Source organism: Marmota flaviventris, chromosome 15, assembly GCF_047511675.1.
Source record: "Marmota flaviventris isolate mMarFla1 chromosome 15, mMarFla1.hap1, whole genome shotgun sequence".
In the NCBI taxonomy this organism is placed as follows: Eukaryota; Metazoa; Chordata; class Mammalia; order Rodentia; family Sciuridae; genus Marmota; species Marmota flaviventris.
Window position 1 is genome coordinate 40929142 of NC_092512.1, and position 12928 is coordinate 40942069.

The window sequence follows — 12928 nt, forward strand, 5'->3', positions numbered from 1 at the left end:
CAAGAGAAAAAAAAAAATGGCCTGAATATAGTCACTGTCTAAGACAGGCAATGGGTATACATGATCGTGGCGACTAAGGACTCTTTGTTATGAAGGATTTATTCATCAGAACAAATTAGTATCAAGGGACTGAGAGGATTGCAAGTCAGACAAAGAGGGATGGAAATACTGAGGGCCCAAATATCAGTTTTGCTGGAAATCAAAATCAGAGGAGAGGCAAGAAAGAGGGACCCATGCAATAGTTTCATATTATTCTTACTTATACATAAAGAAACGAAGGCACAAGGAACTCGCCCAAAGTCATGCAAGTTGTAAATAGCAGAACAGCATTCAAACCTAGATCCATCCAGTTCCGCATCTGTGTATAAAAGGAAGAAGTTGCTCTCTGTGAGATGAGCTGGAGCAGAACCTCAGTGGAGGACCATGTGGCTTTTTCCCAGGTATGGCCCTGCACAGCCCTGGTGGCTAATAGGTGCATACCCTGGACCTCAAGAATATACAATCCAAGTTTGCTACAAAAATATTCTCAGATATTCTGTGTGGTTTTGTTTAGAGGAACCAAGATATAGTGCTCACGCACTCAGCTTCAAATGGTCTCCCAGTGCTCGGGAACAGGAGGAGAAGCAGCCCAAGTGCTGTGCAGCAGAGTTCTATAGCCGCTGGTCAAGTCTGCCATGGGCTCAGGAAGGGGAATGAGAGGTTGCCCTGGAGGTGACAACTATGGGACAGGCTTGCAGTGTATATGTTCTTGTCCAACTCAGTTCTCAGCAGAAGAGCCTTTAAAAGGACCAGTATCCAGGCTCCATTCTCAGAAAAGTCTGATCAACTTGTCTGCAGTGAGGCCTGACATCAATACCATTTAAAACTCTCCCATTCTAGTGTGCACCCAAGGGAGAAACCCACTAACAGCAATAGGACCTTGGGTATGTCACTTTCCTCTTTGGGCTGTAGTATCCTCACCTATAAACAAAACATATATTTTTTCCTCTTATAACCAGTATCAAACCATGAGCTAATTTTATTTTATTATTATTATTTTTCAATACAAATTCACCTGCAGTCTTTATTTACCAGCATAAATACATGCACAGGGCAGAGCATCAATCAAGGTATACAGACCATCTTAGATTGTGTTGTTTTAATTTATGGTGATTTTAATATCCTAAGATTAAGCTTTCATGAATCTCTTATCATTATGTAATCTATCTAATTAATGATTCCATTTAGGGTTCAATGTGTATTTTCTTCAGCGTTTTCCTAGAAAAATGGTATTAATGTGAAGTTTTGAATCCCATAATAAATAGAGATGGAGAAGAACGGAGCAGTATTCACCTTACATGGAAAAGAATAGAACCTCCAAACGTGGACAATGCAAACCTCTCTCCAATAGAAGCATCATTTCAGAGCGAGTGGCCCTGAGACAGTGAGTAGTTGATACCATCTTCCATGGTAAACAGCAGCTTTTAATAACAATATTATGTAGAAAGATGGACTCTGCAAAGTAGATGGGAAACGATTTTAAGTCAATAGAGAACATTTACATAACTTAGAAGCCAAGTAAATTCTTATATTCAAGATTTTCTTTTTAATTTAACATCCACAGGTGTGTTGGGAAAATTGAAAGATTGGTTTGCAAAGAACGTAATGCTTTATTTTTTACATTTTTCTTGAGGACTAGGGAATTAAACAAGATTTTTCTCAGTGTGTTGAGGCACAGCCTATCATAAATGCCTTCAGCCTTAGCTGGAAGCATTAGAAATGACTCAGTCAGCCCTGGAAAGACCCAGGAAATGTCTTTCAAGCCTCTTCCCTCTGGCCTTGGTTTCCCTGTGCAGCTATGTGCTGAAGAACACTTGGACTTGTTTCCACGAGATTTTATGGAGGAGTTTTAGGTATTTAATTTAGGTATTAGCACAATTTTTTTCTGAAATATCCCAGATCCAGTGATAACCCAAGGGGATGAGCAGGAACGGATTTACCTGACACATAAACACCCCCGTAAAGGCACAGATGATGTGAATCCTCGTGAGACACAGTGTTGTGTCCACAAAAGAGCTCCATGCTACTCCTTGCCTTTGCCCCATGAGTCAGCTCTCACCCTCCAGAAGCTACTACATTAAATGAGGTGAGAAGCACCAGCCTGGATTTGAATCCTGGCTCTTCAATTTACTGGGCAGGTGATATTCTGCAGGTCATTTTTCCTCCTAAGCCTCTCCCACCTGCCTGAGCAACAGAATGCTCACCTCACAGCAAGAAACTCTGGGAGGAAGTGAGGAGAGTAAGCCATGTAAAGCATTTATCACATAGTAATTGCTTAGTCAGTGTGAATTATTTGCTAAGAGTTCTGATTAGCATAAAATGCACACCTTAAAGACAACGTTCTGCCAAGATTCTAAATCTAAATAGTCTTCCTGCTTCATCTTACAGGAGACCCAATGTGACCCTTTTAAAGTGGGCCTTCAAAGCACAGGTGCATTTCACTTCAAGGTTCACCTGTGTTGTGCCAGGTGTGTGGCAATAGGGCCCAGAAGTGCTACTGATCAAACAGTAGTGGGGGTTGGTAATACATGGATCATTTCCTAAGAAATTATTATAATTGGTCTTTCATGTCAGGTGACTGATTCTGGTCAATATCAGACATTAAAGGCTGCAGGAAGACTTAGTACATTTTCGCTATTTCACAACCAAGAGAAACTCAGCACTGAACATCTCCCTGTTCTGCTCATTATTGATTATATCATGACTGAAATGGAAACTGCCGAGCTATGTACCAACACTTGTGCCAGAAACGCACTGCTCCAAGACAGGAAAAAGGAAAGCACATCTCTTTAGCTTCCCCTTTTATAGTCAAATTCTTACTGAGATATTGGGGTTGCTCTTGAGTCATCGAGTCACATTCTAGGCTGTCCCTGACACAGGAGAGAAGACAGCAGAGGAGGGAGGTCCTGAAGCGATCTTAACCAGAGGAGAGGTAGTCACAGTGAAGAAGAAAGGGACAAGTGTAGCTCCAGGAGCTGGGGAGGTTAAAAAGCCACACCATTCTGAGCCCTACCGACAGACTAAAAAATTGAGCATCTAGCCCATAGGGGGCAGACCTGCACCAAGGACCACATCTCATTTCTCCATTGGTTTTGGTCTCTGGGGAAGGCACCCAGAACCCTTTTCTAAAATATCAGATTCATTCTGCATGGAACCTGCCTGCTGTTGATAACAATAGCCTATAGTATTAGAGTTATGCTTTTCTCTGAATGAAAATAGAAATCCTCCCTAGTCTAGTCTATCTGTCTGTTTTTAGGAGAAAAGAAGAGGCATCAAATAGTTGAATATTCCCAGGAAAGTTTAGAGACCCTTTCTACCCAGAAGCACTTGTGTGGTGTTTTTGGTCCCCACCTTTGGGAGAAATAGAACATTTTAACTGGTTCACCTAACAAATCAGCTCCTTAATCACTTCAAGGACTCTAAATGGATCTGAAGTTTAAAAGTGCACTAAAAGGATTCCTCACCTTTAACAAAGATTGAAAATAAGGTGACGACCTGGGCAGGGCCAAGCAAGGAAATTGCAAGGGCAAGGGGGTTTGTGCTGACAGGCTTCTTGAAACCGGGAAATCATATCTTCGTGAACTTTGAACATGATTGTTCAGCACAAATATCCCTAGAGTACAGTGATTTGGTTTTTAAGGGTTTTTTTCAATGTAAAAAAATAAAAAATAAAAAATCATTTCATATTCTACTTTGCATATAGAAATATATATTTCAAAATATAGTAATATTCTACTATTCCAAAAGATAAACACTGCCCATTTGATGTCCATCCTCCTGGATCTTTGAATGGATGCACAGACATGATAGAGGCTCTGCAGCCTTGAAAGGCCTCTTTACCCCTGCTCTGTTCTCTCTTCCATAGACAGTTGCTGCTGTTCTTGCCCTGCCCCTACCACAGGGGCTGGGGACTGACAGTTGTGAATGGTATAATGAACATATTTCATTCCTTTCACTGTGTCCCTGGCTTATATTCATGGTCTCATTTGTGTAATATCAAAATCTAAACTTTAGATCTTGGCGAATGTTCTGACTGTGCCTCTTGCCTTCCCGCCGCTTGACAACCCCTGTGCCTGGGTCCCCACCCATCCTCCAGCCCCACAGACCAGCAGGCTGCTCCACCATCCCCCCACACCAGGTTTCTTCAAATGCTGCTCATCCCCTTTTGCTGCCCCATGACCGCTGGCTGCCACCACCGTGTCTCTAAGGTGGGATCTTCCTGCCCTGTGAGGATCTCAGGCGAGGGGCAGCAGCCTTTCTAGGATCACAGTCACCAGCACAGGTTTTCAACTCTGCTAAAGTCCCCAAGACGATTGAGGGAGCAGCTGTGTGAGGAAGGTGCTGTGCAGGGGAGCCCCAGAGGTGCCAGTGAGGGAACAGGCAGGAAGCTTGTCAGCAGCGCACTGGCCTACATCACCTGCTCGACTGCCAAACCTCAGTGAACGCTATCTAAACACAGGAAGGAACTGTGAATGCCCTTGAGAGATGTTTTGAGCTCCCGTCAGTGTTTCAGCTTGGTGTGTCCTGAAGATACATGTTGTAGGCCCTGCCCATATCTTGTATCTTCTGAACAGAGCTGGGACCTTAGAGCAGGGGAAGGGAGAGAAGACAGCATCTTCAAATAAGAGCACCAGAGCTGAAAGGAATGTTAGCCCAGATCACAAGTCCACCCTTTTCTATTTAACAGGCTCCCAGGGACATGCCTCCAGACCTGCCCAAAATTGGGCTGAGGACCTGTTTTGAGATAAGAGGAGTCTTAGAAATTATCAAGGCCAGCCAGGGGCAGATGGGCCCCTGTAAAAGAGTAGCTCGGTCGCCATTCCCCTCATTCTCTAGGTCACCTTGTCAGGTGTGGTGACCTGCCAGGCCAGACCTCTCCAGATGGTCCCCTAGGGTTTCCCTCTTTCCACCACTCTTGCTCAACCAAAACAAACTACTCCTGCCAGTCCATCTGAGGGACTCCCCCACTGAAATCAGATACCCCTGTGGAAAACCCAGGTGATAAATAAATGTCCTCCCCACAGCTGTGAAGAGCTGATAATGACTCCTGGTGGTTTTACACTCTCAAAAGATAGTCTTATTTTTGAAAAGTCAATACATTCAGATGGCTCAAAATTCTAACAATATAAAAATTTTCATTCCTATGCCTGCCTAGCCTCCCTTAGGACACTTTCCATTCCAACTCTCTGCAGATAACTAATTTTGTTAGTTTCATGTGTATCTTTTCAGAGTTTCTTTATACTCTATAAGCAAATAGAGAGAGAGAATACATAAGAGTTTTCAGAACCATAGGCCAAAAGAATCTTGCTAACAGTTGCACTTCAGGTGCTCTGAAGATTTCATCGAGCAACAAGTCTTTCCTAGGGCCCCTTTTGTCATAACTTCTAAGTATCTGCCTTCTTAAAGTTGAAGTTCCTCACACTAAAGAAAAATTGATTCCTGTAGGACTCTAGCCAGATCATCCCCCCACCCCCAAAAAAAAAAAACAGCCCTGCTGCCTCGTGTCCAGGTCTGAAGGAAAAGCTCTGAGACCCCTTTCCTTCTTTGTGTTCATTTGTTGAATCAGGCACTGAGCCAGGTCCTGGGGACACAAATACAGGCCCTGCACTCATGGCAAAAGGAAGACAACATGGGCCAAAGTTGTCAAGGAGATTATTCAATTGGAACTGACAACAAGTACAACCCAAACAGATCTATGTTTAAGAAGGGAATTGCCTGGCCCCTATAGCTGAAATGTGCCAAGAATTGATTTAGCCTTAGGTACAGCTTAATTCAAAGAGTACATGATGTCACTAGGAGCCATCTGTTGGCTCTGCACCCTCTGGGCTGGTTTGGTTCTTAGCTATTCATGATGGCCCAAGTGGCTTCAGGCTCACATCATCACCACCTTAGACCAGTGGAGGTGAGTCAGTGATTGCAAGAACCAAACAAAAATCCAGGGATCAAGTGCCCTTAATGCTGATTGGCTTATGTAAATCACCTGTCCATTTCTGAGCCAATCTCTGGAGCCAGGGTGGATGGATTGTACTGATTAGCCTAGCCTCAGTCACATGCTCCACTCTAGCACCTAGGGGTTGGGTCAACTTTACCCAAAGCACATGTATTGAGGATGGAGAAGGGTGGTACTGGAAAACAAAACTAGAGTACTGTAACCACACACAAAGTAAATAGGCTGCTAGCCCACAAAATTAGGGACTGTCCACCCCACTCATGTAATTAAAAGTGAGGTGAATGATTAAAAGGGGAACTGCAAAGTGCCACGTAGGGCCTGGCCCAGAATGAGACATCACACTTATCTCTAAGGAAGGAGCAGCCAGATGAAGTTCACTGGTTTTTATCTGTGGAGAGGAAACTGTCATGGGAAGGCCCAGAGGTAGGAGAGAAGGAAGCCCTTTCAAGGAACTTAAAGACCTAAGTGCAACTGGAGCCCAAAAAACAGGCACAGCAGCAGGATGATGATCAGGGAGAGTGACATGGATGAGGTGGGCAGGCCAGGCAGGCAGGGAGCCCATGGGATGGTTCTGCCATAGTGAATCCAAGCCAGGTTCCTCTGCCAGACTCCACAAATAACAGATTCCTGGTGGGCTGAGTGTTCGGGCCTGCTCCCCACCCTGCAGTTGGGGCCCAGTGCCAGGTGAATACAAGGATCAAATCTGACCGAGTCACCTCCCTACTTAAAACGCTCAAGAGCCGAATCCCACATTCCCAACACCTTCAAGGCCTTGCCCACCCTCTGGCCTCCTGACTCTCCCCACCCTTGTCTTCTCCCTATTCCACTGGTCCCACTGTTACTAAGAAGGCCCCAGGGGAAGAAAGAGTAGCTACATAAGAGGTGGACTCGAGCCACAGGCATGTTTCCTCATCTGTTTTTGTTTTTTTTTTTTGTAGTTGTACATGGACAGAATGTCTTTATTTTATTTGTTTATTTTTATGTGGTGCTAAGGATCCAACCCAGTGCCTCACGCATGCTAGGCAAGTGCTCTGCCACTGAGCTCCAGCCCCAGCCCAGTGTTTCCTCATCTTAGCAGAGGAGCTGGAAGAAGGCTGGCCAGGGACAGAGGCCTGGTATGGACCTCAGCCTGTGCCCGTCCCCAGGACCTGGGATCAGGCACAGCATCCAGCCTGTCAACCTGTATTACCGTATTCCCAGAGAATACCTTCCTCCTGGCCAGGACTTCTCACAGGGCCTGAGGTAAGAACAAGCATGGGAAGGGAGCATCAGCTTTCCTTGGCCAGAAGAGAACAGCAGAGAAGGGGAGCATAGGACCAGGGTTGTCTCAGCTCAGAAAGCTACTGAAGGCTTCATCTGTGGCCTCCTAGGAGAATGTTCCATAACTTCTTTCAGGGAGCCATGGGACATGCACTTCACCAGCCTCATGAGGCAGGTAGAAGCAGCAAAATGAGAGACGGTCAGAACCAGGTGTACTGTCTCATATCTCTCACCTTATGTTCTGGGCAGAGTTCTCTCCCCACCTCCTCTCTATCATTTCTGATCATTCTGACTTGTATTTAAGCTACCCAATTTACATATGTGTTTGGGGGTTTTGAGTTTTTTTTTTTTTTTTTTTTTTTTTTTTTAACAGTGCTAGGAATCAAATCCAGTGCCTCACACATAATAGGGAGGTGCTCTACTACTGAGCTACATTCCCAAACCCTTTTTATTTTTATTTTGAGGGGGGGGTGGGGGCTTACTAAATTGCCCAGGCTGGCCTTGAACTTGCAATCCTACCTCTAACTTCTGAGTAGCTGGGATTATAGTCATGCACCACCACACCTAGCTACATATGTGTTTTTAATTAAAAATTGTGTCTATTATTTTCTGGAAGAAGATCATATTACAAAAAAGAAGATGTTAAAGTGGGTTCTAATTCCACAGAGCCATCATAGATGTAAACTAATTTGTTATAGATCAACTCCAGTCCTCAACTGTCCTATAAAGCCTTTTCTTTATTTTCTGCCTCTCCTGTCAAAATGCAATCACAGCCACCATGGGTGGACAGTCAGCTTCCTGTTTAATCATTTGCTCACTAATGCACCATGTACAATTTCCTCCTGACAGCTCAACAAGTGCAGTACAGCTGCAAGCACACATCTGTGTTTAGCTAGCAAACCAGCCAAGCTCACGCCAATCATATCTTTTATGCAAGAAGACTGAAAAAAGGGATGTAGCCTCACAGGGACCCCGGTGTCCTCCTGAATGTGATTTATGTGCAGCAACTCCCATCTGAATTTTTTCATTTGTCAGCTAGAAAATTATGCTCCTCCAGATCTACTCAGAATCCACCCTAAGAGATCAACAGCCCCTGGCAGAATCTCCAGCTACAACTCAGAATTCTTGGTGCACAGCCACTCTGCCATTTTTGCACAATTGAGTAAATCTCACCTTTCTATTTTTAACATTCAAACTCTGTGAAGGCAGCACCATGCTTCTTGCCCCAGGAACTATGGCTAGCAGAAAACAGCAGGGAGGCCACCCAGCTGAAGGCAACCATGCAGGATCTGGGCCCCAGCATTGCTGGAACCACTCAACAGGGACATCGACCCTATTTCTGAGCCTCCATCTACTCCTTTTCCTCTTTTCTCCAAAATATTTTCTGGGCACATTGAAGATGCCTGTGAGCTTTTAAAAAGAGGGACTTATCTGGCCAAACAGCCATGTGACAATTGTTTCTGAAAGACTAAGGGACTAAACTAGCCCTTCTTCCTCCCCACCCTACTCACACACACCCCCACCACACACACAGTGGAGCTGAGCAGGGATGGATAGGACAGAAGAGGGTGGTTCTGGGCCCTTCATCTCGGCCTCCTCCCCTAAGCAGGTGTTTCTCACTGACAATCAATGGATGGGCTTGGGATCCCAGGCACCTGCTAAGCTCTTTATCAACAGAAGAACTGAGTCACAGCAAAGAGCCTAACAGCCACCAATCATCACATGGAGGTCATGTCTGCTACAGCCATCTTTCTTATTAAGCATAAGCAGCAGCCCTGGGTGACTCACTTCTCACACCCCAAGCAGCCTCTGAGGTGTTTTTGGAGATAAAAGGTGGGTCCCTCCAGGGAGCCTTGTCATTCCTCTCCCCCTGCAGAAGCAGCAGCTCCTGCCTGTGGCTCCCACCAGCCATGTTCCCCTGCACTACAGGAAGAGTCGGGGTGGGGGTGGCCAGGTAGGAGGGTACTGCAGGGTGGACTGGGGCAGAGGGGAGGGAACCATCTAGAGCCTTGCTCACTGTATGCTCTAGGCAGAAGGCCTGGGCAGCACCTGGGTGCCTGTTAGAAATGTAGATTCTCAGGTCCCACCCAAGCCTACTGCATTTTACATTCCCTGGGTGATTCTAGCATGAAAGCTTGAGAAACACTGAATCTACAGGACTCCATGATAAATGAGAATAGAGGCCAGAGCCTCAGATCATTCCTTCAATCCTCCCACACAAGTGTGAAAACCTTCACTGTGCAAAGTGAGTTCTGGTAAGAGCCTTGGGATGCAAGCCTTACTGCCTCCATTTTACAGGTGAGGGAACTAGACTTAAAGAAGCTAAACATCTTACCCAGCATTGTGCTGGGATTGCATCCTGGGGCTGCTTGACCACTCGCCTTCCACCCCCACCTTGAAGCAAGAATTAATTATAGCTTCTTTGCTTTGGGACCTGCAAGGGGTAAAACACTGCTCCCAACAAAACACATCCCCATTCTAACCTGGAACTGGAACTCACTTTAGGATGAGGTTCCTTGGGGCCTCCCAGCAAGGATGGGAGGAAGAGGTGGGGCAAGCAGAACTCCAAACTGCTCCCGTGAAACAGAGCTGGACACAAAATCACAAAAAAACCTGGTAGCAGTGGCCTTGTCCAGGCTTGTTCTACAGCCAAAAGCTCCATTGGTCAAGCAGAGTCCTGTGGGCCCTGGGATGATTCAGCAGACACATCACTGCAGATATTATGGCAGGATACTCCTCCGGAGGCAGCTTCTCCAAGTTACAGGCCCTGGCTCCAACCCAAGCCTGTCTCCAAGACCTCTCTCCAGAAATGCAATTTCCAACAGCTTTCTCTGAATCCAATGCTGATGTCCCTCCTCAGTGAAGTCTTCCCAACTACCTCCAAGCAAACAAAGGCTCTAGGCTCCGTGGTGCCACAAAACAGAACACATTCAATCCCACAAACTTCTATTGGGCATATAGAACAGGTCTAGTAAGCATTTATATACCTTATCTCACTTAATCCTTAACACATGAGAAAGATGTCATTATTCCCACCTGACAGCTATGAAAATGGAGGCTAGAGGCTTGTGGAGCTGAGGTCCCAACTCCAGAGCCAGTACTTTTTTTTTTCTTTTGGTACTGGGAATTGAACCCAGGAGTGCTTAACCACTAAGCCATATCCCAACCCTTCTTTGTATTTCATTTAGAGACACGGTCTCCCTGAGTTAGTAGGACCTCACTAAGTTGCTGAGGCTCACTTTGAACTTGAGGTCCTCCTGCCTCAGCCTCCTGAGCCACTGGGATTACAGGCATGTGTACCATGCCCAGCCGGAGCCAGTACTTCTTAACCCCACAAGAGCAGCATCCTTCATAAAAGTCACATAGGACTTATCACATTACTTGATAATTATTTGGTTGCAAGTGCGCCATCATCTTATCCACTCTTGTCTCCCAATGCACAATGCCTAGAACATAATATACCCTGAATAGACGATGTCAAACTGAATTATTCAACATGTAACAAAATCCTATGTGCCAGATGTCACACAAGGCATGAGAACTGCAAAGATGAAAAGGTGTCCCCACAAAAACCACCCCCGCATTAGACTTGCAGACATTGCAGTAGATTTAGCACTTATAACATGGGAAGGACGCACAGAGTGTGGTGAAAACCTGGGGAAGGGGGATTGGAGGCTGGGGGATGGGGGAGGGAAGAGTGGCCAGGGAGGGGACCAGGCAGATGGAGAGTCTGGGGGAAACAGGACAGTACAGAACTTTGCCAAGTGGACAAGAAGGACAGGATGCTTCAGGGAGAGAAGAGCAGAGGGTAGGACACAGAAGTTTTAGAGAACCTGGATTTTCTAGGCTGTAGGGGAAAATAAATAGCACTCTCGAGGGTGTGGTTTTCCTAATGGGGGCTCAAACTGTAGGCCTACTGCTTTCCAAGGCAGAGCCCAACACCATCCATGACCACTGGGAAAGCTGACCTGACTGCGTCTTTCTGCAGAGCAAGAAGGGACGATGCCCAGGTGGGTATGTCCAGGGGATTCTCCTAGGGCTCTAAAGAGCCCAACCACAGCCCCAAGAGAATGGAAAGAAGCTACTAGAAGTTCTTGATGGTTTTTCAAGACCATTCCCACTGGGGTCTCTGAAATTCCCTCCAGTCAATAGAAACAGAAGATGTTAGGAGTGTCACCCATCCCCAGCAGGGTGCAGGAACTATTAGTAGTTCGGGAACCACTAACACAGGGCTTCAGGGAGTGGCTGCAGGCTAGACAAGTGGCCTGGGCCACACTGATATGGGCCTTGTCTTCTGTGCATCATCTCCCAAAGGTGATGGGAGCCACTTAGGAATGGTAAGCAGGAGGTGACAGCTCCACAAAAGTCACTCTGGGTTGTGTTGGGGGTGAGGAGGAAAGAATTGAAGCAAAAGGCCTGTAAGGAGGTTCAGTAGCAGGGAGTCACCCCAGAACTCAAGGTGGGGCTGCACAGATGCAAAACAGGAGAGGCCAAGAGATGGTTAGGAGGTGACACCCAGAGCCTGTGACCGACAATAAGAAAGAGGGAGTCCAGTTTGGCCCAAAGCTCAAGCCTGGGCAGCTGGCTGGCGGGACTCTGGAGACTGAGAACAGAAGGGAAAGGAGGTTTGCAGAGAAGAAGTAACTTTTGGGACATGTTGGATTTGAGGTCTGAACTATCTAAATCAAGACGCCCAAGAGGTGTGGCTGTCAGGAGGGAAAACTGGCCTGGAGGGAGAGACTGGGAGTCAGCTGACTATAAGAAGGCACATTTCCCAGACAACAGAAGCCTGGAGTAAAAAATAGCATGACAATGAGTCACCCAAGATGGTCTTTCTCTGCCTCTACCTTCTCCCACTCAGGGAAATCCAGCCCTTCTCAAACATATCCCAGGGAATTCTGGGGAACATTGGTGTATGTGTACAGAAGCCTCCATGAGGAACTTACTTCTTTTTTTTTTTTTTTAATGTTTTTACTAGTTGTTGATGGACCTTTATTTTATTTACTTATTTATATGTTGTTGTGCTGAGAATTGAACCTAGTGCCTCACGCATGCTAGGCAAGCACTCTACCACTGAGCCACAACCCCAGCCCATGAACTTACTTCTTGAACTAGACCCCTCCTGCTACATGGTACCCATGGTTTCCTCCTCCCCAGCTCCTGCTCACTGCAGCGGTGTTTTTGATCATGCCAGACTCAGAAGTGGGCCTGGACCTGATCCTCACTGCCACCACTGTTGCTGTGACCCACTGGGACCAGTGCCCACCATCAGCAGCATTGCTGTCTGCACTGAAAAGGAATAAATGCACAAAAAGCAGGTGGAGTGTAACCACGGGTGGCTTCTCTGAAAACCAGTAGGACTCAACCCTACCCTAGTCCTTCCACAGTCAAGCCCTATCTGGATCCTGGTCTGCTCCAGGTCAAAGCTAACTCAGCCTCCACCTGCTTCGCTTATACCACCACTACCACTGCTAAGGTTTGAAATTCATGTGGAAGTTTAATTGTCATTATAACAGTATTAAGAGGTGGGAATCTTTAAGAGGTGATTAAGTCATGAAGACAGGTCCCTCATAATAGCCACTATCATGAGAGTAGGTCAGCTATCACAGTAGTGGGATCCTGATAAAGGATATGTCCAGCCCTTCTTCTGTCTAGCTCTTGCCTTTTCCTGCCTATCCA

General features: G+C 46.1%; 1 long non-coding RNA gene across 1 annotated transcript in view; it reads right to left on the reverse strand.

Annotated features, from left to right (window-relative positions):
- Positions 1-83: 83 nt before the first annotated feature.
- LOC114105840 (uncharacterized) overlaps positions 84-12928 on the reverse strand; it is a 30215-nt gene continuing 17370 nt past the window's right edge. The window contains exons 3-4 of the long non-coding RNA XR_003585102.3: positions 1333-1494; positions 84-358 (exon numbers count right to left, since the gene is read on the reverse strand). This is a non-coding gene — a long non-coding RNA (uncharacterized lncRNA). The remainder of the gene's footprint in view (positions 359-1332; positions 1495-12928) is intronic.